Source organism: Camelus bactrianus, chromosome 36 (assembly GCF_048773025.1).
Source record: "Camelus bactrianus isolate YW-2024 breed Bactrian camel chromosome 36, ASM4877302v1, whole genome shotgun sequence".
NCBI classification, from domain to species: Eukaryota; Metazoa; Chordata; class Mammalia; order Artiodactyla; family Camelidae; genus Camelus; species Camelus bactrianus.
This window is the reverse complement of record NC_133574.1, coordinates 11,068,666-11,093,274: the sequence shown is the minus strand read 5'-3', so window position 1 is coordinate 11,093,274 and position 24,609 is coordinate 11,068,666. Positions and strand designations below refer to the sequence as shown.

The following is a 24,609-nucleotide window of genomic DNA, read 5'->3' as shown; positions in this document are numbered from 1 at the left end:
ATGCTGCCTGTGAGAGGGAAGCCCCTGCAGTCTTCATGGAGCACTCCTTCAAGGAAGACAAGCAGGAGTTCCAGAGGAACCTTGTAGTAATCTGTCTTAGTATTTACTTTATGTCGCCTCCTCTTGAAGAATGAAGACTAGAAGTGTTGTTACCGGTCCCATGGCTCATCTCTCACTCAAGGATAAAGTAGTCCATGTTCTCATGAGGGACAGAGTTTCAAAGGACTACATTTCCTTCTTTTTTGACTGCCAGAACTCAGGCAGTTTATCTGGAACTCCCTTTGACCTTCAATGAAAAATCAGTATAGATATCCTCTTGAAATAAATACTTCTGTGGATTCCAAGCCTGTCCAGAACACCCAAGACATTCTTTAGCTGGCTTCTTTTTCTGTGAACACACTCCTATGGCTGGGAACCAAAATTTCTCTTTTCAGATCCACATCTCAGGCCACTTTCAGCTTAGGTTGCTCCTTGTTGTATCTATCATTGAAGACAGAATCACTGAATGTGGCAGCTTCAAGGAACCAGAGAGATTAGGTAATGCAACCCCAACAGCTCAGATGAAATACCCAAAGGAGGTTAGGGAACTTCCCCATGGTCTTCCAGAGTTTTCAGAGCTGTGAATAAATCAAATCTTGTGACTGCTGTTTTATTACATGTCCTCCAGCAGAATACTTTTCTCATGAGGAACACAATTAGACCAATTCTTCTACCAGATCCTTTGGAAATTTACTTCCTCTGTTCCTTGCTTCTGGTGACAGCCCTCTATCTTTCTTCCCTCTAGGAAATCATAAAGAATAAGAAAGATGATTTCTTGATGCAGAATGAAGAGACATCCATCAAATATTGCCAGACTAAACTTGATCAGCTTTCAAAGGCACTAATAAAAAGTATCTCAGCAGGAAATTTCTCTGTTCCTGGAGGTCATGAACTCTACAGGAAAGCAAAGGAAATTATTGAAAAGGAATATTACCAAGTGCCCATGAATGGAGTGAAGGTGAGGACTAAGGGAAACATGGGGAACCTACAGAATACTCAAAGGGGTCTCCTGAAAATCTGAGAGTGCAGCTCCATGCATGCATAAAGAGAGTGTATGGGGCCATTCAAACAGCTGTGGCTTTTAAGGTTCACTGCATGCTATTTATTCCTGAAGAGAGTACAAATGTCAACTCCCAACCATGAGTACAGATTTCTTAAATCCACAAGAGACAGAACAGAAATTATTCATTTTTTTTTTACTCAACAACATATTTGACGTGTTGAGCACTGATAATTTACAAGTCAGTCTTTGTACACAGGATGATCACAAGTGAGACAGGAAGTCAACTACATAGGCAAGCTATAACACTCAGGAAAGAGCTACTTAGGTGTTAGAAACAAATATAATAATAATAATAATAATAATAATAATAATAATAATAATAATAATAATAATAATAATAATAATAATAATAATAATAAACAATAATAATGCAACTAATATATATTGAACTGTTGTTTCCTATAGCCAAAATGTTAAGCTCTTTCCCTAGACTCTTTAACTTAATCTTTCAAATAGCATTAAGAAGCATCTACATTATCAACATTTTAAAGATCTGAACTGAGAGGCATAGGCAGGTTAAAATAAGTTGTCTAAAGTTATAAACAGCTAGTGGCAGAGGAGAACAGCAGCACAATTTAGAGGCACTCTTTCACACTGGTAAAGCAGATATGTAAAAGCACCAGAGATTTGGGGTTTGTAGAACTGAACATGATTCTGACTGGCTGGATTCTAGAGTGGGGAGAAGGAAGTAGCACTGGGCAAGAGACTGGACAGAGACAGGTCACTCTAAGGAGCTTGGACTCATTGTAAGGAACCACTGTGGAACTTTAAACTTGAAGCAAAAGTTACATGGACTTAGTTGTCTTTGCATCACTAATTTCCCTATTGGAAATCTAATTTCTGTGCTCCTCCTTGGTTCCTCAGGCAAATGAGTTCCTCCAGAGGTTTCTGCAGTTCCAGATGGCACTAGAGAAATCCTGCAGGCAGATAAAGCCCTCACTGATGGGGAGAAGCAAATAGCAGGTACAGGGTAGGGCTGGGCTCACAGTGGGATGTGTATGTTCTTGCAGTGCCCTCTGACAGGTGTGAGAGCAAAACCTTCCCAATACCGGAGCTTCCTTCCTTTTTTGGAACAACCCTGCTGCATCTGGAAACAGCAAAGGGAACTGTGGTTGGACGCCAGACAGGCAGAGCCTTTTCTCTCACATTCTGAAGTGTGTTCTCGATGGTGTGGACATGGGGTTTTGGGGGAGGACTTCAGAGATTTCCTACCTCTCTCTTTAATTTGGTTTGGCCTCTGAGCTCAGGAGGGTGGAGGTCAATCCTTGCCTATTTTTTCCCTCTCTAATACCTTCCTGGGGCAGAAGAATGGACCTGGAAGGAGACAGCTGAGAAGGAACAGGAGCTGCTGAAACAGAAACTGCAGGAGCAGCAGCAGCAGGTGGAGGCTCAGAAGAGAAGTCTCCAGAAACACATAGTTCAGATGATGGAGAAGATGGTGAGAGAAAGAGAAAACCTGCTGAGAGAGCCAAACAAGATATTGGAGCATCAGCTGAAGGTGAATCAGGCTGTGGCAGTAGTAGAGCTTGATAGCTTTGCCCTGGTACCCCAGGAAGGGATGGGTGAAGGTTACAGCATGGTCATGCAGAGATCACAAGTGCATCTACTGCTTGTGATTTATTAAAACCCTGAAGCCTTTGAATCCTTCCAAAACCTTTAAATTTGGCTCTGTAAGTAGACTTTGGAGAGTTCAGGATGAGTATTCACCCCTCTACTCCAAGCCCTCAGAGAATATAAATAGGGTTGAATAGCCATTTAGAGAATTTTAAAATGATCTCACAGGGCTTGATTGAACAGATTTTCCAATTATGTGTGTTTAATATGAACAACAACTAGTACGCTCTACCAAGGTCACTACCTTTTACCAAGAGACCTGCTCAGCCCAAGGCCCTGAGGTAGATCTGTTCTGACATAAAACTACCAGAAATGTCCAGACTTAAAAACACATAGAAATGATAGATTTTACACTTGCTGCGTTGCCTCCAGGTGTGGACAGATCCCCAAGCTATCATGTGGCTTGGAGGGATTTCTCTCATTGTTCATCTGAACATGATTTATAAAAGATTTCTATAATTTAGGGGCCATGTGTTTATAACAGATTTCTATAATATGAGTGACAGTGTCATCCTGAGTGGGACTGAGAATTAGTGCAGTCAGACCAAGGCTACCTCTCATTTGCATTTTTTGACTGGAAAATATTACATTTGTCCTCATGCCAGGCTTAGCCTCCTGGCAATACCCTAAGGTATATGAATATTATTAAGGCTGTAAACTACACTTCTTCTTAATATTTCGGTCCAAACCAGGAAATATATGTTGTTACAAGAGTCTCCTTTCATGATTAAGAGAGAACAATTTTAGGAATAAAACAAAGATAGTCTGACAAAATTTCAAAGTTTGACAAAATGTAATCCTTGAAAAAATGGGGGATTTAAAATGTTTTACTTCCTTCCTCATTTTTTTTTTTTTTAGGTCCAAGAAGATCTGTGTACTGAAGGATTTAGAAAGAAATGTGAGGTGATGAGTACAGAGATAAATCATTTGGGAGAGAGAATTGTTGATACTAAAAATGATGATAGTTCCTTGCTTGCACAAGCCTTGGACAACCTTGGCAAAAGAATCACTTCGTTATTGCCTGCCCCAGCTAACATTCTTGGTAATGTTATGAAAGTAGTGAGCTCACTATTTAAAAAGAAGTAGCTCTCCTTGTAAAGAAATCAGATATATAATATAATATACATGTATGTTCTCTGGCCTATTTCTGATATGCATGCTTTTCACTTTCATCCAGCAATGCTTTAAATATAAAAAGTGATTTCTAGAGAATACTGATGCCTGGCCCACATTAGATAGAATAAATGCATGGACAATTTGATATAGTGTGTTGAGTTTTAGGAAATATATATGTGTGCAAAATCATATATATGTGTATGTACATATATACAAGAGTTTCACTGAGGCTTCACTTCTAATGGCAAAAGATTGGAAACCACTTAATGCTCATTTATGTAATTTGGTAATATATATTTTGCATGTATTTATACTAGAATACTATGTTGCTATTAAATAGTGGAGCTCTATTTGTATAAATATAGAACAATCTGGAAGATAGAATGTAGAGTGAAAAAATGAGGCACAAAACAGTTTGTATAATGTGTTCACCGTAAAAAAAAAAAAAGGCAATTATTTTGGGCACTCATACACATGTATGTATAGTACATTTCTGGAAGATTCATTAGAAATTGTTATCATTGGTTCTTCCTGGAGAAGACAGCTTGGCATCAGGGATAGAAAGGACACATGCTTTTCATTATATACACTATATTTTCAATTTTGCAAAGTTAGTTTGTGTTATTTCTTGAATAACAAAGAAAACAAACTACAATACTAATAATTAAAATAGTAAATGGAATGTGAATAAATGGAATTGCTCATTGCTTCCAGAAATGACATTAGCCTGCTTAATGAGGGGTATAAGACAAAGATCAGAATACTAGAAAATAACGTTTGCATCCTAATCTTGTTTTTGCTTTGGCCTTGGTTCTTAATCCCTTATATTTGCTTCAAAAATAAGGTATGAACTTTCCTGTTACCCCTTGAAATCTCAACAACAGTAACCTTTACTTCATAGGTTTCAATTACACTTTTACAGTGTTTAGAAACAAATTACTAAACACTAAGAATATTCACTGGTGAGAGGAATTCCCATCATCCTTAAGTTCAGTGGTGGCGTCTCTGCTGTTGGCAAGTACAGAAGGGGTGATGCACCACTGCAGAAATGGATGCCTTGATAGTAATGGGGAATGAAAAACCCAGACACATAGAGGCCAGGTGTTGGCATTTAAACATCAGAATTCAAGTACATACAATAAGAGTAATGAGCATCGTTGTTTGTCTTAGCTCAGACTGCTATAACAAATTACCATAGACTGTGTGGCTTACAAAACAAACATTTATTTCTCCCAGTCCTGGAGGCTGTAAGTCCAAAAGCACTGTGCCAGCATTGTTATTTTCTTGGTAAGGGTCCTCTTACAGCTTTACAGATGACAAGGTTCTTACTGTGTCCTAGCATGGTGAAGAGAGAGAGACAGAGAGAGAGAGAGAGACAGAGAGAATGAATCTCATGATTCTTTGTTATACAGGCACTAATTAGATTCATGAAGGCCCCACACTCATTATCTAATCCCTCGCAAACCCCATTTCCAAGCACATTGGGACATTGGTATTTGGGGTTCCCTCAAATGGATTTTGGAGAACACATTCAAACATTCAGTCTATAATTTGGTTGGAGTGGCAGCTAGCAGAACTGACCAGAGAAAATTCTGAAGATGGCAAATAAAACAAGGTGTCTGTAGAGAAAAAAAGAATGGGGAGGAAACCATTGTAATCAAGGATATTTATAGGAAGCTGAGAGGTAACATTGATAAAATGTTATAATCCGTAGCCTTGGTCTAAACCAATTTCAGATGATGGAACTATCACCTGGAGGGGAGGGCAGGATCCCAGGAGAGAGGACCTTGCAACTCTGGGATGAGGATAAATGATAATGATTTTCACAGTGCCTCTCCTAGGGGACCTCTGGAAATGTACTTGGATCCATATGCTGGGAAATGAGAATGCCCAAACACTTCAAGGACTCTCAGAATCAGGATCCAAGCTAGGAGTGATGCTCAGATCCTGAAAAGACATCACAGTCTCCCTGTTAGAGGTACATGACATCCTGGTATGAACACAGTCTTGGCCCAGGTGCAACTAACTTGGTCTAGTATTTTTTTCAAATAAAAGTATAGTTCGTCTGAAGACAGACACCATTTTATATATATATGTATTTTCTTTACATCTTCATAGTGTATGTTTAGGCACAGAGGGTACTTAGTAAGAAACTTCTGTATAAACAAAAAGCTGACACATGTGTGATTGTTTTCAATTGCCAGAATTCCATGATCACACCAAACCTCTGAGATAATAGATTGTTTGGATTTTAGATATTAGATTAAGGTCTCTAATTTGACTTAAGGACCAGAGGAGCAGAAGAAACTCTTTCGGTACAGTTTCCCCCTCTGTGACCTTATTCACCACAGTCTCAGTATCTCTGCGAGGATGTTAACTCATCTCCACTGGAGAATTTAAATGACTCCGTCTAGTCGTGGCTTCAAGTGTTCAGAAGGAAGAATGAATGGCTTTGCCTTTTAAAGAAGAAACCATATAGTAATGAATATGTGACCAATGTATCATGGGGTTTAATGGAAAAGTAAACTATTCTACAGAAATATCTGTATATCTGTTCCCACTGAGAGCTTGACTTAAGCAGATGTTCTAATCCCTTGGACTAGACACACCCTGCATTGAAGAGCAAAGAGAAGCCTTGTCTTTTTTAGATTTGACATACAAGTGATATCACACTGTACTTGTCTTTCTCTGACCTATCTCACTTAGCATAATGTGCTCAAGGTCCATTGATGTTGCAAATGGCAGGATATCCTCCTTCCTTGTGACTGAATAATATTCCCTTGTGTATATGTATATGTGCCACATCTTTTGTATCCATTCATGTGTTGGCATTTAGGTTGCTTTCATTTCTTGGCTACTGTGGTTAATGCTGCGATAAACTTGAGTGCAGATATCTCTTTGAAATACTGTTTCTATTTTCTTTCAATAAAAAATAATAAAACTGACAATGGTCACTTAGAAAAATAAAAATTCTTTAAAGAGTAGTTAACAATTTATTCACACATCTATTCTAATCCTCATTAAGGAATGCTTGGTTCTAATTATTTACATTGTTTGTTAAATTCTTATGTCCTCCCTGCCATTGTTCTGGATTATGTAAAGAGAGAAAAGCAAAGATCTTGTCCTCATGCAGCTTACACTGTGTATGGGCCTTACATAATGTTATTTAGGCAGAAATAAATATTGTAATTATATACATGTATATATATATGTGTGTGTGTATATAGATGTGTGTGTGTATATAGACATGTGTATGTGTATGTATGTGTATGTGTGTGTGTATATATATAAATATTTTATGTGTAGTGATCAAGAATCTAAGTTGCAACCAAATAGTCATTTTTTAAGTTTGGTTTCAACCTAGTGCATTTTGCCTGGAGATATAATTGTGTATTATAGAGCCCTAAGGACCAAATATGGTAACTTTAAAGTAAGGTAAATCCTAGTGTGCATGGTGATTGAAACAATGAATAAATAGATTAATGTTTGGATGTATGAATAAGTGTGACATTTGTTTATTATTTCAAAGGGTAATAAATATCCCTCTTATTACCTATAGGCCAAAAAGTAAAGGCTTTGGTGAAGAATTTTGTGTTTTTTGATCTCTATTCCTTTATCACCTGTACAAATTATTATGTTTAAACAAACTAAAGTGGATTCTGTTTCTATGACTGTACTAGGACTGATATGACAACTCTGAAATATTCTTCCTTGTGTCTCTTTTTCCATGGAAGTGTGGTTGTGCCACTCATCAGTGTTATTTGGATGGAATTCCTTATACTTCAGATAATGTGATCTTATTCCTTAACCACTGTTCTGTGGACAGTGGTCCCAGGCTGCATTGAATATGGTGCTCACTCTTAGCCCAGGAAACAGTCCCTGATAAAACATGAGTAATGAATTCCTCCCCTGATATATTTGGTCTAAGACCACAATCTCTCTCTGCCCCTGCTTACTGTCCATTAATATAGAAAATGCAGACAATCAAGTTCTATTTCCCTCCCACTTAAAATGCCTAATTATTTTATTTTGATGAAATATGCACAACTATTTACTATTTTAACTATTTAAAGTGTACAATATAGTGGAATTAAGTATATTCACATAGATGTTACAATCATCATCACTATCTACCTCCAACCCATTGCATCATGCTCAGCTGAAACTCTGTATCCAATAAACAAGTCTCCATTTCCCTCTCCCCAAGCTCCTGGTAAGTGTGAGTAAACTTTCTGTTTCTATGAATTTAACTACCCTGGATACCTCATAAAAATGACATCATATAGTATTTTTCTTTTTGTGACTGTCTTATTTCAGTTAGCATAATGTCCTCAGGTTTATTTAGACTGTAACATGTGTTAGAATATCCTTCTTTTTAAGGCTGAAGAACATTCCATGGTAAGAATGTACTACACTCTATTTTATTTTTTTAATTTTTAATTATTATAGAACTTTTACATTTCCACTTAATTTGCAGTTATTACAAAATACTGGCTATGTTCCCTTTGTTGTGCAGTACATCTTTGTAGCCTGTCTTATACTCAATAGTGTGTTACTCCCACTCCTCCCACTCCTCCATACCTTTATTGCCCGCCCCACTTCCCACTGGTAACCACTGGTTTGTTCTCTATATTTGTGAGCCTGCTTCTTTTTTGTTGTTGTTTTTGTTATATTCAATAGTTTGTTGTATTTTATACATTCTACATATAAGTGATATCATATAGTATTTGTCTTTCTCTGTCTGACTTATTTCAGTTAGCATAATGCCATCCAAGTCCATCCATGTTGCTGTTAATGGCAAAATTTCATTTTTTATGGCTGAGTAGTATTCCATTTTGTGTGTGTGTGTTTGTGTGTGTGTAGTGTACAATAAATATCTATACATACTATATCTATCTATATCTATCTATCTGTGTGTGTGTGTATATCATATCTTCTTTATACATTCACCTGTTCATGGACACTTAGGTTGCTTCCATACCTTGGCAATTGTACATAATGATGCTATGAACATTGACATGCATGTATATTTTCAAATTAGTGTTTTTGGTTTTGGTTTTGGTTTTGCTTTTATATACCCAGGGGTGGAATCTGGGTCATATAGTAATTATATTTTGAGATTTTTGGAGAAATCTCCATACTATTTTCCACAGTGGCTGCATGAGTTTACTTTCCCACCAAGAGCCCACCAAGGGTTTCTTCGCTCCACATCATTGCCAATATTTGTTGCTTGTGTTCTTTTGATGACAGCCATTCTGACCAGCAAATACACTACAATTTATTTACCCATTCATACGTTATTGGATAACTAGATTGTTTCCATTTTTTTGTACTGTTTTGAATAATGCTATTATAAACATTGGTGTACAACTATATATTTGAGTTCTTACTTTCAGTTCTTTTGAGATATATAACTAGAAGTTGAACTGTTGAATCAAATGGTAAATTTACATTTAATTTTCTGAGGAATAGTTATACTGTTTTCTACATTAGCTGTTCAATTTGTTCCTACCAATGATGTACAGGATTCTCAATTTCTCTACATCCTTACCAAAATTTGTTTTCTGTTTCTAAAGAAATGGCAACCATATTAATGTGTGTGAAATGTATCTCATTTCCTTAATGAATAATGATGATGAGCACCTTTTCAGGTACTTATTGGCCATTTATCTTTGTTATTTGGGGAAGGTGTCTTCAAGTCCTTGACTATTTTTGAAAGGAGCTCTTTGTTTTTGTTTTTGTTGTTGCTGAGTTAAAGGGTTCTTTATATATTCTGTATATTAATTTCTTATCAAATGTATGATTTGTAAACATTTTCTCCCATCCTGTGAGTTACCCTTTATTCTTTTGATATTGTCCTTTGATATGCACAAAAGTTTTAAATTTTTGTAAAAACCAATTTATCTATTTTTTCATTTGTTGTCTACAAACACCTTTGGTGTATATCCAAGAAATCACTGCCAAACCCAATAGAATGAAGAGTTTCCCCTACGTTTTCTTCTAAGAGATTTTGTTTAGCTTTTACATTTAGATCTTTGTTCTATTTTGAGTAAATTTTTGAATATGGAGGAAGGTAAGGGTATAACTTCATCCTTTTGCATGTGAATATCGAATTTCCTCAGTATCACTTGTTGAAAATATTGTGCTTTTCCCACTGAATGGTCTTGACACCTTTACCAAATCATTTGACCGCATATGAGAAGATTTATTTACTCTATTCGTCTATATGTCTATTTGGATTACAATAGTTTGTACTAAGTTTTGAAATCAGGAAGTATGATATCTCCCACTTTGTTCTTCTGTTTCAAGATTTTTTATTTGTTTATTTGGAATCACTTGAAATTCCCTATGAATTTTAGAACCTTTTATTTTCTGGAAAAAATATTGGAATGTTGATAAGAATTGCATGAGATCTGTAGAATCTGTTGAGTAGTACTGACAGCTTAACAATATTAAAACTTCCCACCTATGAACATGGATGTCTATTTCTTTATGTCTTATTTAATGTCTTTTGGCAATGTTTTCAGTATGCAAATCTTTCTTATTCTAGGCTAAATTTATTTTTAATTAATCACTTTGATCCTATTTTAAATGGGATTGCTTTCTTAATTTTTTGAATTGTCATGTTAGTGTATAGAAATGTAACTGATTTTTAATTGTTGATTTTGTATCCTCCAAATTTGCTGAATTTGTTTATTTTTTCTATTTTTTGGTGAAATCTTTGATATTTCTATATTTAATATCTTGTCGTGTGTTGAGAGAATTTATTTCTTCATTTCCAATTTTAAATCTCTTTATTTCTTTCCCTTGTTTTATTACACTGGCTACTATCTCTAATACTATGTTAAATGGAGGAGGGGAAAATGGGCATTACTGTCTTTTTTGTTATCTTAGGGAATAAGATTTCAGTCTTTCATCATTGAGTAGGATGTAGCTGTGGACTTTTCATGCATGGTTTTTATTATGTTGAGGAAGTTTTCTTCTATTCCTAATTTTTTAGTATTTTTTTAACAGAAAAATTATTAAATTTGATCAAAGGATTTTTGTGAATCAATTGGATGACCACTTTTTTTCTTTGCTCTCTTAATGTGGTATATTATATTGATTGATTTTTCTATTTGGAATCTACAGGATGTAATCAACATTTATAGAATACCAAAAACATTAGAATACATATTTTCCTCAAGCTAACATGAAACATTCACCAAGATAGACCTTATTATGTATCATTAAACACACCTTAAAAATTGAAAGGAACAGAAATATTATAATGTATGTCTCAGACTAGAGTGAAATTAAACTAGAAATCAACAATGGAAAGATAGCTGGAAAGTCCTAAAATACCTGGATAGTAAACAACACACTTCTAAGTTATAAATAGGTCAAATAAGTCTCAAGAGCGATTTTAAATGTATTCAATGAAATAAAAATAAAAATACAACTCATCAAAATTTGCAAAATGCAGTGAAAGTTGAAGGAGACTTGTAAGATACTTTTGTCATGATATATAATCTTATGGAAACCATAAACTCAATTTTGGGAAGGTGAATAGGAAGACACAAAGCAGCAGTTCCCAGGAAGGGAAATGATCCTAAAATTAAATTCATAAATGGTTTCCAAGCAAAGAACAAATCCAGGGTGTTGCCAGAAAAGAAAAGAAAAAAGATGGAGGGGTCAAATATGAAATGAAGGACATGACTGAAGATTCTTTTCCTTAAACCTCAGAATCATTATGGTTGCATCCTTGGAGTATGACATAATCAGAAAAAGACTCTCTGAGGAAATACAGTATGTATCATAGATGCTCTCAAACAATTGGGCTTCTGGAAAGTTTAAGGGAGTTTTTCCTCAGACTTATCAGCAAAAACCCAACGTAGAAATAGGGCTACATTGAAAGGATTTGTGGGTTCAGCATTGTTGAGCCTTGATGAAGCTCACCTCAGAAGGCTTAGAACAAATTGGAGGGTATTTGTGCTAATGAAGAGCTACAGGGGAACCTGTTGATCCTGCCCTGGCACTCCCATGCATGACTATACTTTCATACATTTTTCCTTACCATTTTATTCTCTTATCTGTTTTTACCCTTTGTTATTGTTTCTTTTCTCATTTCTTCACCCCTTTTTGGACAGTTTTGTGTAAGTAATGGACAGAGGACAGGCCTTGGAGTCAGAGAGCTTGCATCTGAGACTAAGCTCTAGAACCAAGCTAAGTGACCTAGAATATGTTAAGTCTAATCTCTTCACTTGCATAAATGTAGGAATAATATCTAATTTACTGTGTGATCATGAGGATTAGAGATAGTAAGTGTACTTCCTTAACGGTAGAAAGTGTCCAATAAGAGTGGCTGTTATATTGTTTTTATTACTGTTGCTACAATTTTGTTTATGTGGTTGATTTGGGTTCTTGGAGCAGCTGTTAGTAAACTCTACACTGAGTTTCTTTACTCTACATACTCTTTAATATGATTATTTTTATGAGGTTGATTTTGATAACTGATATTGAACTCTCTTAGTCTCTTTACAGCAGAGTATCCATCCCAAGATGCTTTGAGTGCTGGCTTCTAGAAATGCTTACATGATCTCCCTAGAGAAATGCCTGGGAACTTGCATCCTCCTATGTCTCCACTTCTCTAAAGATTTCTTCTCAGAGGATTCAAGCAACAAATCATCTACAGGAATTGCCATCTTATGCTTTGCTTCTAACATACTAACATTAGAAAATTATTTTTTAATTTTTATTTTTAATACTACAAATATATCTTAGGCATTCCACTAGCAACCAAAGATACAGCAAGCCCTCATTTAAAGAGAATGCTAATCTATACTGTATCAGTTTCCCCTTCCTGGCTCCACTTCTGGCATGATGGTGTGCAACTCAGAATCACTCCTCAAAAAAACTGATGAAAACTATTTTTAAAACACATTTAAAAATAGTTGGCCTTATGAGCATACACAAATGGAAATGCCACTACAGTTATACAGAAAATGAGGACACATTTACTCAAGAATATTTACTGAAGCTCCATAAAATGATGAGTCTTTAGTATTTGAAGTTCCGCACTTTTCCCCTCTACACTCATTGAGCTGGGAACTCCACCCAGACTTGTACAACCAAGAACACAAGTTTTTGACTCCCCCCAGGTCCTGGTTGGAGGGTTGTCTTCCTGGGAAGGACATGACATTAGCATTTCTCATACTGCCCATAGATACTTGTTGCTGAGGCAAAGTTCTGTACTACTGCAGCCAACACGTGGGGGCCCCATTCTTTCACCACGTTTCCTCTCATGAGACAAAGGTTCTACCTTGGGCATGGTAGGACATTGAAGTCCCAATTGCTATTGACTCAGCTCTTATGACAGGGGCTTGTGCCAAGGGAGACAAGCCAAGGACACCTGGGGCTCTTGCCCATATAGCCACTGAGCACTTACTTCTTCAAACTGGGCTGTCACTTAGAATTGACCTATTGTTCCTTACTCCAGCACCAGAGTTGTGGCTCAGAGATTTTCCCTCGGAGGAAAGGCAGACCATAGAACAGAGAGCTCAAATTATCTCCCCAAAGGAGCCAACTTTATTTGCAACAGCATATGAAGTTCAAATCTAAGTTTGCTTTCAAAAACAGTAGAAGTGTTGGTGAGAGGCAATGGGGAGGAGACTGACAAATTCATTGAAGATACAGGCTAAATGATAAGCCAACTAGTTGCTGGAGAAAAATAAGTAACCAGCTGCAAGAACTAGAGTCTGAATAAATTTCAAACTTTGACCATCAGGAACTGTCCCTTCATAGAAGCCTGAATTTCACTGGATTAGGGTGTAAATAATTTATTCTCCAGGGCATTGTTATGAACAATAGAGCTTTTAACCAGCAGTTAGTGGAGTTTCATAGGTTAGTGTGGTCAGGTAACTAGACAAACACTGCCTAAGTCCTGCTAAAACCTTGTTATCCCAAAGTGGCTGGGCATGTCCAAGGATGAATCCCTGAGGAAAAACATCAGAGGCTTTACCCTGTGCCTGTTTAGGGGATAGAGGAGGAAGAGAAGGGAATGGACAACACTAAAATAATCCAGTTAGTCTTTAAACAAGTAAACAAGCTAACAACAATGACAAGCACTGAAAGAGGGGAGAGATGAAGTCAGTACCCAAAGTTGTTGCAATATCTAAAATGTTCATTTTCCAAAAAATATGAGACATGCAAAATAAGCAGGAAATTATGGCCTAGATACCAGAAGAATAGCAGGCAATAAAGCCACCTGCAGGAGAGTCCAGATGTGAGAAAGAAGCCATTATAAATATGTTCAAAGAAACAAAGAAAACCATGATTTTAGAAGTAAAGCATGATGACAGTGTCACATCACATAGAGATCATTAATAAAGAGACAGAAATTATTAAAAATAACCAAATGGAAATTTTGGAACTGAAAAGAGCAATAACTGAAATTTAAAAATTCACTATATGGAATCAATAATACACTTAAACAGGCAGAAAGTAAAAGTACTTAAGAATAGATCAATAGAAATTATGCAATCCAAGAACAGAGTGAAAAAAGAATGAAGAAAAAATGAGCAAAGCCTCAGAGAAATGTGGGAAACTAATGTATACCAACAGACATGTAAAGGCAGCACCAGAAGAACAGAGAAGGAAAGGAGCAGAAAAATATTTGAAAAATTAGTGGCTAAAAACTTCCCATTTCCTAAAAAATTTAAATCTACATATCCAGGAGGTTCAACAAACTGCAAGTAGGATAAACTCAAAAAGACCCATGAATAGACACATAGTAAAAATGCCAAAGAAAATCTTGAAGGCAGCAAGAGGAAAATGACATCTTGCTTAAGAAAACTCGTATAAGATTAACAGTTGACTTATCATCAGAAACAATAGAGGGCTGAAGGCAATAGGATAACCTATTCGCAGCCCTCAAATTTTAAAAGCTCTTAATCAAGAATCATATATCCAGCAAAATTATCATTTAAAGTGAAGATGAAATAAAAAGACATTTGGAAAACAAAATCTGAAAGAATCTGCTGCCAGTAGACCTACCTTACAAGACATACTGAAGTTAGTTCTTCAGGCTGAAAGCAAGTGACCCAAGACAGTAATTTCAATACACACACACACAAAACAAAGAACACTGATAAAGGTAATTATGCAATTATAAAGGAGTATAATTGCCTATTTCTTATCCTTTCTTATCTTGTTTAAAAATCATAAAGCAGTATACATTTAATTGTATTTGTGGGCATATAACATACAGAAATGTAATATATTTTCCAATAGCAGGGCAAAGAGGTTGGTGAGAACAAACCAACATTGGGTTAAGAATTGACTCCAGATGTTTCACTTGAATCCAAAGGAACAAATGCATAGAACCTGAAATGGAAAGAAGGCTAATATGAGAAAAATTATACATATAACATAAAAATTGTGTTCTACACTGGAAACTGACACAACACTGGAAACTGACTATAACTCAATTTAAAAAAAAGAAAAATTATACTTATAAACTTGCTCTCTTTTCTCCTCTCAGCTTCTTTAAAAGACATAAAATTACATAAAGGAATAATAATTATAATGATGTACTGTTGGGCTTATAACATGCATAGAGATAATACCTATGACAAGAATACCACAGTAAGAAAGAAAAGAGAGTAGAGCTATATGGGAATGCTGTTTCTACATTCTCTGAAATTGCTGGTGTAATTGTGAAACTGTTTTTGATAAGACATATATGGTAAGGCATAAAGCAATCACTAAGTAAATAACTAAAAATATATAGCAAGATAATCAATAAAGAAGTTAAAAAGTAATATTAGAAAATATTCAATTAATGAAAAAGAAAACAGTAATGCCAAAAAAAGACTTGTGGTGTAGAGAAAATAATAACTTAAATGAGAAATGTAAATCCTATTGTTTTGCTTAGTTTTGTTTTTATGATCTCTGGATACAAGTCCCTTATCAGATATATTATTTGTGAATATTTTCTACCATTTTGTGGGTTGTCTTTTCATTTTCTTAACATTACTTTTTCAATTAATGCTATGTCTCTCTCTCTTTTTTTTTTTTTTTTTACTTAAAATGAATCAGAGCAAATACAACATGTGTACAAATCTATAGATAAAGCTACTCTGGAAAAAATGCATAAATACATGGCAAAGAAATGAGACTTGGCATTTTAATGCTGATCATGCCATCCCCAGTGCCATAACACCAAATCTGTGCTTGCAACACAGTAAACTATGTGTATCTGCTATACCCTACTTCTCAAATCCAGGACTTATGAACTCAAATCAGAATTTGCCATCAAAAACTCAAACTTGAATTCCTGTACTAGGAATGTCTCCAGTAGAGAGCACTAATGTTTTTTGAATATTCGGTATAAGTAGCTTTAATTGAGATAAGGCCTAGGAAGGGGTTACAACCATTTCCCATTCCCATATATCTGGGTACACAAGACATAGGCATTTATTCCATATCTATTAACAGTTTACAGAGCACCCACTGTCCCCAGGCACCACATTAGGCCTTGGGATCCTGAGGAGGAAAAGATACACTCTTAACCTCAAGGAATTTGGCCTAGTGAAGAAGACTGTCTCAATCCCCTAATAACATCTCCTTGCATCAATCAAGGAAAGCATTTACTAATCATGCACTTTCCTATCACAAACTACATACATATATGTAGAAAAGCACATGGACTGTAAGCATTTGCAAACAGTAGGTTCAGGAGGGCCTTAGAGAAAATCTAGTCAAAATCTCTCATTTTATACCTGGAAACTTTAAACCCAGAGTGGATAAGTGACTTACCCACGATCACGATAAGAGCTAAGATTAATATGGCACTTCCTATACGCCTAGAACTGCTCTAACAGTATTGTTTATTTAATCCTCACCACAAATCATTTTTGAAATACAAAACTAAGGCACAGAGAAATTAATTAACAACAAAAATCAAACAGCTCACAAAGGCAAAGTCAGGATTTGAATCTAAGTAGTCTTGCTCCAGAATCCATACTTTTAGTCACCATGCTATATTTAAGTAGCTATGTCTAAAGACAGTCATGATTTTCTGACTCATGTTTTTACACTGTCTTGTTATTTTATACTGTCAGGGATTCCAGCAACTCTAGAAACCATTGGTCAAAAATTATCAAAGAAATCTCAAGATATTATGGTACTTCAAAGTCACAAGATCCTCGATTTGGGGAAAATGGCTCAATTCAAAGTGGATGTATATGTTACCAGAAGGTGAAGATGAAGACATGCACAGACATGAGAAATATAGTAAGTAATCTTATAAGTATTCTTTTATCTTACTTTGACAAATGTTGCCACTTGTGTCTCATTTCCTTGTTTTCCTGAATCACTTCCATGTACTCCTTCTCACTTCCAAATCCCAGTCTTTAAGTGTGTTGATTCTTCAATCAAATAAGAACATGTTAATGTAGACAGAGCTAGGGATTAAATCTTGAGAGGACCCTGCACTATACAAGATAGAGAAAATGTGCATTTCAGAAGCCTCAGACTTCAATTCACCCATTCATTTATTATCTAACAAATATTTATTGGCTGCCTGCCATATGCACAACAATGCACTGGGTTCTGGGGATGTGCTAGTCTATGTGATGGATGTGACCTTTACCCTCCTGAGGTCCACAGTCTTACAGCATTCCTCCAGAGTAAGTTAGGGATCCATAGTTAAGCACTTGTCAATTCTCAACCTGTTGGGCCTCTGAATGATGCCTGAGCTACAGGAGGATGAACAGAATGACTCAGCAAGACTGGGGACTGCTAAGAGATGCTGTCACTCTCAGGTGTGCAGACTACAGAGGAGTGAGCATGTTATTTTGAAATGACAGGAATACACTGTTTGAGTGATATGCATGAACTATAAAATCGTTTATAAATAGAAATTATTTGCATTATGATTATGTTTTGTCAGAATGCACACATCTTTTTTTGTGTGTTTGTGTCCTTGAGGACCCTGAAGAACAAAATTTTTTATCTGATTATTGAATTGGTTAAGTAAATTAAGCAAATCCAGGCATTTTATTTGATAATCAAGTTCACTCAAAGATGAAGGTAAAATTATAAAATTTACACCCACTTACATATTTGTTTCATCCTTTAGTATGCTTCCCCCCTCATTTTTACTTGTAATCAATCTGTCTGTAACTCCCCCATTTACACAGAGGCCTTTACCAGACACAAAAAGCTATTCTGCTCACAAAAACAACAGGCTTCCTTAAGCCTTAAGTTGTTTTTTTTTTTAATTTGCCCTTTAGGTCTCAATTTCTCTGAGAAATCTGGGAAGTCCTCTCCACTTTAGCCCACTCTTTCATCTACCAATATAAGACCCAACTACTTTTGCCCTTCAATTTTGTAATGAGATAAACGACGCCTGATTTATTATCATACTGCTCTTTTTCATAAGGTGACCTGGTTACATTCAGCTATTATAAAGCATATTTGAGTCATAGGCTCTGAACCATGTCAATATCCTGTACTAGGAGATTTTAATCAGCCCTGAATTTGCTCATATATCCAGCTACATATTTGCCTCTATTTTTTTTTTTAAACTATAAGTTTCTTGAGGGCACATGTTTATTTGTTTTTAAATCCTCCAAAAACAATTTGGTGGAGAGACTGAATTGGAGATAAAGAAGTTAGCAGAGATAAATTAGTAGAATAAGTGGATAATTGGAAGGTGTGCCTGCATTTGGATACATAGGATTCAGGAGACAAAGACAAAGAGAACTGTGGTGTGGGGACACACTGGGGTTTGGTTAGTTAGTCCCCACTGATTTATCATGTCCAGCCTAACGGTCCCTGGAGGAATGCTTGGAGACTTGTGGACCCCAGGAGGGCAAAGGCCACATCCATCAAATGGACCAATGTATCCTCAGAAACCAGTCCAGTGTTTTGCCCACAGTAGGCATAGAAAAAACATTTGTTGGATGATAAATGAGTGGTAAGATGAAACGAAGTCTGAGATATCTGGAACATGAAATATTCCTATCTTCTTTTCTGATATAGTCCAGGATAGTTACATTAAACACATAGAAAACAGAAACTCCTGCCTAGACAGTTAGTGGCTTGCCCCAGATCTCACTGCCAGAAGAGCCACCAGCAGAAGCCAAGATACCAATTCTCATACACTTTCTGACTCATATCTCTTTTCCTCTATTTCTAAAATGTTCTGAATCTTGTTCTTTTACAATTTATATTGATTCTTAAAAATTCTTAACAAACTATATATATGTGTGTATATATACATACATACACACACACACACACATACATATGCATACATATTATGTCCTAGTCTTAGAGAATCAGTTAAGGTTAGAATTGAAGTTCAGTATTAAATGTGTATTACAATTAACAGATAGCCTAATATTAGGCCAAGAAACACATATGCAGAAATACATACACACACAGTCATTGAGGAAAAAAAGATGGGAGGGGCATGGAATCAAGGCCTAGCTGGTATTAGACCTGGGTTACTTCAAATCAAAGAAATGAAAAAGTTGACTATGAGGAACCTCAGAAACCAGCTGTTTTCACAGTATCAGGAAAACTTTTGCCCAGATTTCAACATGGTCCAGGGAACACAGATTGAATTCTTACAGGGATCCCAGCAAGCACTGTCTCAGTCACTAGCAGAACCCATCAGGGCTTTTTTTATATCACTTCACAGGAGCTAAGGAGCACTAACTCTGCTTTAATTCTAAGCTTTCAGCCTGGCTTCACTTGCAAATATTTTCTAAGAAGTCTTCATTTTATGGATGGGAAAGAGACAATAGTCAATAACTGGCTGGCTCCTGTGTGGCAGATTCCAATATGGGACCAAGATGACAGTACATATTCTTTAAATGGGATGCATGGGAAACTTTCAAAGAAATATTTGGACATCTTCCAAGAAGACAGATTAGCTGGAGATGGCGGGCATCCTGCTGCAGGAAATCATGTTTTCCCCTTGAAGGAGAGCCTGGAAGATCACCTTCCTAACACTTGTCATAAAAGGAAGGGATGTCATATAGTTAAGGCAGAGGGTCAATCAGCATAGTGGGGTGAGAACACAGAGTAATTGGTCGTGAATATTTAAGACTGGGACCATGATAAGGGATCAGCTCACACAGAAGTGCACAGCTGGCCTTGCACAATTACAGTTTCTAGTCAACCTACCTTATTCCAAAAACACTTGCAATGTCGACCTCATCCTGTCCTTGGACTTCTCACCACTGAGCTCATTCTCAGGGGTCATTCTCAGAATTTCTCCCAGGCCCAAGGAGAGCTCACGTTAAAACTCTGCAACCAGGAGATTGAAAAGGTCAGGAAAACATGGTGAAGTCTTTGATCAAAAATAAATAAAAATTCTTCATCAATGACAATATGCTCAATCATACAGAGTTGAACCAGCAGGATGACTTTCTGAGAATGCAAAGCCATGAATGCCTTCTCACTTTTGTTCTTTTCTTCTGACCTGATGTCTCAGTAGGACTAACAAATTTGAACCCTGGTGTTGAGAAAGTATTGCAAAGTAGTATTTCAATTGAGCACTGTAAAGCTAGCCAAACTTTCCCAGACCCATGTTCCTATGCTCCTCCTTCAACCCTGCGTGGCCCACCAACCTCTCCTCCCCTTTCAGGTGCTGCATGCTTCCCCTGTAGATTACAAACCTCTGAGAAAAGGAATAATGATTCCTGTTTACCTTCGTATTCTGCCTCACTTCTCCAGAATTCCAGTGCTTTCTTTTATACACTGTAGAATTTCAATGTTTTAATTAATTGAAAGAAATAGAGAATTTTCCATTATCAGAAATAATTTTATAATACAGAATTGGAAAATAACTGTTAATACTGGATAATATTCTGTCTTCCATTAATCATAAAAATTTTCTCATGACACAGAGAAATCTGAACTCTTATCAAGGCAGCCACATGGAGCAGAGATAATGACACTCAGAGTCTCTCTATTTTTAATTTTTTTTTTATTTTTTGGTTTGGTTTGGGTTTTATTGTTTTGTTTTGTTTTTCAGGGAATCAACTCAGAAAGGCCCTGCCAAACCTAGGAGTGAGTTGATTGCTCCATGTAGGTCATGCAGTTCAATAACACAATTTGTAGTGATCCTTTCTTTTCTGTTATTTGTGACTCTGCTTGTGCCATTGGGCAGAGGAACCGGCCACATTGCTGCTCACAGTCATCTCCTTTATCATATGAATGTGAGGAGCCTACCACTAGATATGTCCCCAAACCAATGGGATGCTGTAGAAAACAGAGTATTTCTATGTCTTTTCCTTCTGGATTTTCTCAGGTTACCAGAAAGAGATTGACTGAGCCCTGAGGGTGGATTGGTCATTTTAAGACAATATTTGGGGCAGATAAGGCAAACATATAGAATTTAGGTCTTTCTAAATTTTACTTCTCTTTCATGAGTCTCTTTCTGATTATTATCACCTGCACTGATCCATCTATTCATGTAAGTAGTACTTGGTTGTTTTCTATGTGTTCACCTAAGTTCTGAGCTGCTTGAGGTCAGAAACCAATATTGATGATTTTTGATATTGTTCTTGATATCTAGCATACTGATGGGCACAGAATGAGTGCTTAATAATTATGATGAGACTTCTAAACACAATTTTACACTTTGACAAATTTGGCTGTGGAAATAGTGAATGAGTCTTTTAGAATTTTCTATGAACAGAAAAATAAATGTATATAGGAAATTTATAAAATATAGATGGGAAATAAAATACAGCAGCATCTTTCAGAGACACAGCTTCTCTTTCCTTTCTCTTTCCAGATCCATGCAGGTAACAGATCTTTCTCTGTCCACCTCTGATGGAGACTATATTCTTTACTGTCCAGTAGCATATTCCCTTTGATTGTCTCTTAGGTATGCAGAATTGCGAGCATATTCGAACTTTCCTTCTTTCCTTCTGTCAAATTCTTGTCAGCAGTTTTACACACACACACACTCTTCCCCCACCACCAATCTTTTGCAGATTATAATCAGGAGTTCTTCAGGCTTCTGCCTAAGAGGGTGGACTTTGCAGACTGGTGGGCCTGGGTTTGAACCTTACATGATCACTTTGGATAAGTTTCTGGATTAGTTAAAATTAGCTGCCAGTTACAGAGACTGCAAAGAACAGTGGCATAAACAAAGTGATGTTTGTTTCTTTTTCACATTAAAAAAATTTCTAGAGAGACAATCCAGAACTGGTATTATGATTTCACAAATCTCCTGAGGCTTAGGCTGGTTCCACTTTTTAGGTTTGCTAAACATCAGATGAGGTCCTCAATCTCATAGCCCTAGATGGAGCTTTATCCATCACATGCAATGTAGAAAGGAGGAAGGAAGGAAGGGAAGGAGACTGAGGAAGGCAAGCATCTATGATCTCTTAAGGAAATTTCCCAGAGGCTGTCATACACTTCCTGTTACATTTCATTGACCAGAATTTAGTATTGTGACCTCACTAAGCTGGAATAGAGACTGGGGAATGTTGTCCTTATTCCAGACAATACTCAGCTGAAATGTGGGCGGTTCACATCCTTAGAAAGAAAGGGGGAAAGGAGCATCGGAGTAGCCAAATGCCAGTTACTCTATACCACTTTTTTCTTGACTGTTATTACCCATCTCACAGGAGTCTTAGGATTAAAATAAATGTTACTATGAAAGCATCTAATACAGTATCTAGCATAAAACAAGCTTTCGGTTAATGTTAATTAATATCCCTCCTTATTCCTTTTTTGTGAATTTTCTCATTTCCCTGATACCCCATCATTGGCATCCAAATTCTATTTTAAATACTTGCCCCAGTTGATGGTACTAAGCTGTAGTCTTGTACCTTTTCATAAGAGGGAGCAACAAATACATTATTATTCAATGTCAGCATTAATTTTTTAGCTTAAAGTTTGGTTTAGATTTAAGACATAGCTCTTGGAATCAAATAGACCTAGATGTGAATCCTGGTTCTGCCATTTAGTCAGTGTCTAACCCCAGCCTCTTGCTCCCTCCATTTCCTCATCTGTGACCTGGGATAAGATTCAGATATGAGGATTAAATGAAAATAATAGAGAGAGAGCACCTGACAAAGTAAGTGGTAGTTTTTCTTATCTTTTTAAATTTGGCCTAATCTGGGTGAACCTTTTTGAAAATGAACTCTTATTCCATTAAAAAAAAAAAAAAAGTTTTAAAATTGGTCATCTCCATACATATAAAAATGAGTGTTGTTAAATTGTTAGTCAAACCTTTTGAAAATTGTCTCCAAAATCAGTTTAAACCCAAATAGCAGCAAAGTCTTTCTTGTGTTTTTTTTTTAAAGAAAAAAACAGCATAGCTGAGCCTTAACCTTGTTTAGCCTTGATTTGAATGATTTTTGGCAGATCCACTCTTAGAAGCAGAAACACTTCCACCAATGAGTATATTTCATAGCATCTTTCCCCCAGTGGCTAGTTGTTAAGCCCCTACTGTGTCCCAGAAGCTGTGCTAGTTTCTGGGGACATATTGGTAAGCAGAAATGCACATGTTCCCTGCTGCTGTGGAAGTCGCAGTTACTGAGGGAGACAGGTGAATCAATCACTGAAAATAAATGAAAAATTGCCATTATTAATGTTGTTAGGAAGGAGACATACCGGTGCTGTGAATGTATGTGTGAACATCTTATGATCCAAGGTTGAATGGTGATTTTAGGAACAAAAAATTGACCAGTCAGTTGAAGTAAAGAGATGTTATGAGCATATGGTTTGAAATGAGCTCAGACACAAGGTGAGCCTGCCCTTGGCATGGACCAAAACATGCCACAGTCTCCAGCACCACTCCAAAGAATGCATTTCATGGTTTGGGGCTGTATTTAAAATAAGTGCCCGTGATATATAACTTCTCAATTTTATACTCTGAAAGGGGCTACATAACTTAGGAATAATCTAATTATTTCATAATGTATTCATGCTATATTGATAAATATTAAATTCACATACTTTTTTTTGATACACCAAGCAGAGATATCTGATAAAATTGGCTGTAAAGTAGGATCTTTTCAGAGAGGGTCAGAGTGTTGATCTGCATTACCTGTAGTGAGAATTTGAATTTGAAGCCATTTGGCTGAATGGGGTGGCATAAGAAACACTGTTGGCAGAAGAATAGGTAGCCCACAAAGTAGCAGTGGAGGATGACCACAGGATGAGAGGTGTGAGCAGTGTGTTCCAGAGAGCAGGCAGGACTGTGCTTGGGATGGCCCATCTCAGAGCCAGCAGGCAGCCCCAATGTCCCATCTCTCAAAGGCATTCCAGGTTCACATAGACAAGAACCCATCTTGGCACCTTGGCAGTGGGGTACCATTTCTCCTTGTCCTGTCCAGCTGAGCTAACGGGGCATCCTTTGGGGAAAATGTTGCCTCTCTGGTCTCTTTTAGGGGTTTGGAAGTTGGCTGGGAGGCTCTGTTCCCATATAACATGTTAGGGCATGACTGAGCCTCGGGGGAAGAGCTGCCTGCCATCGGACTGTAGGTGGTTTCTTGTTCTGAGCTGATAAATTTAAGATGAATTCCATTCATCTAAAGATTTTTAAGTTCATCTCTGTAGGCAAACCTAAATGAGTTTTAGTTAAATGAGGTACCAAAATAGGCAACTGAGCAAGGGCTTGTCTTCCAAAAGCATTTGTGAGTCATGATGCAGTTTCTAGAGGCATAGTGTTGTGCACGGTGGGCAGGTTCCCAGCCCTCCCCAAGAGTATTTGTGCTAGGTATTTACCCTAAGGCGTCACAAGCCTTTCACTTTCACCT

At 36.7% G+C, this 24,609-nt stretch overlaps 1 long non-coding RNA gene across 1 annotated transcript; it reads right to left on the bottom strand.

Moving 5' to 3' along the window:
• Nucleotides 1–15,006: 15,006 nt before the first annotated feature.
• Nucleotides 15,007–20,466, bottom strand: LOC141576182 (uncharacterized). Its single transcript, XR_012504437.1, has 3 exons — nt 20,012–20,466; nt 17,141–17,241; nt 15,007–15,196 (listed from the first exon to the last, which is right to left on the bottom strand). It is a non-coding gene; the product is annotated as an uncharacterized LOC141576182 (long non-coding RNA).
• Nucleotides 20,467–24,609: the final 4,143 nt, after the last annotated feature.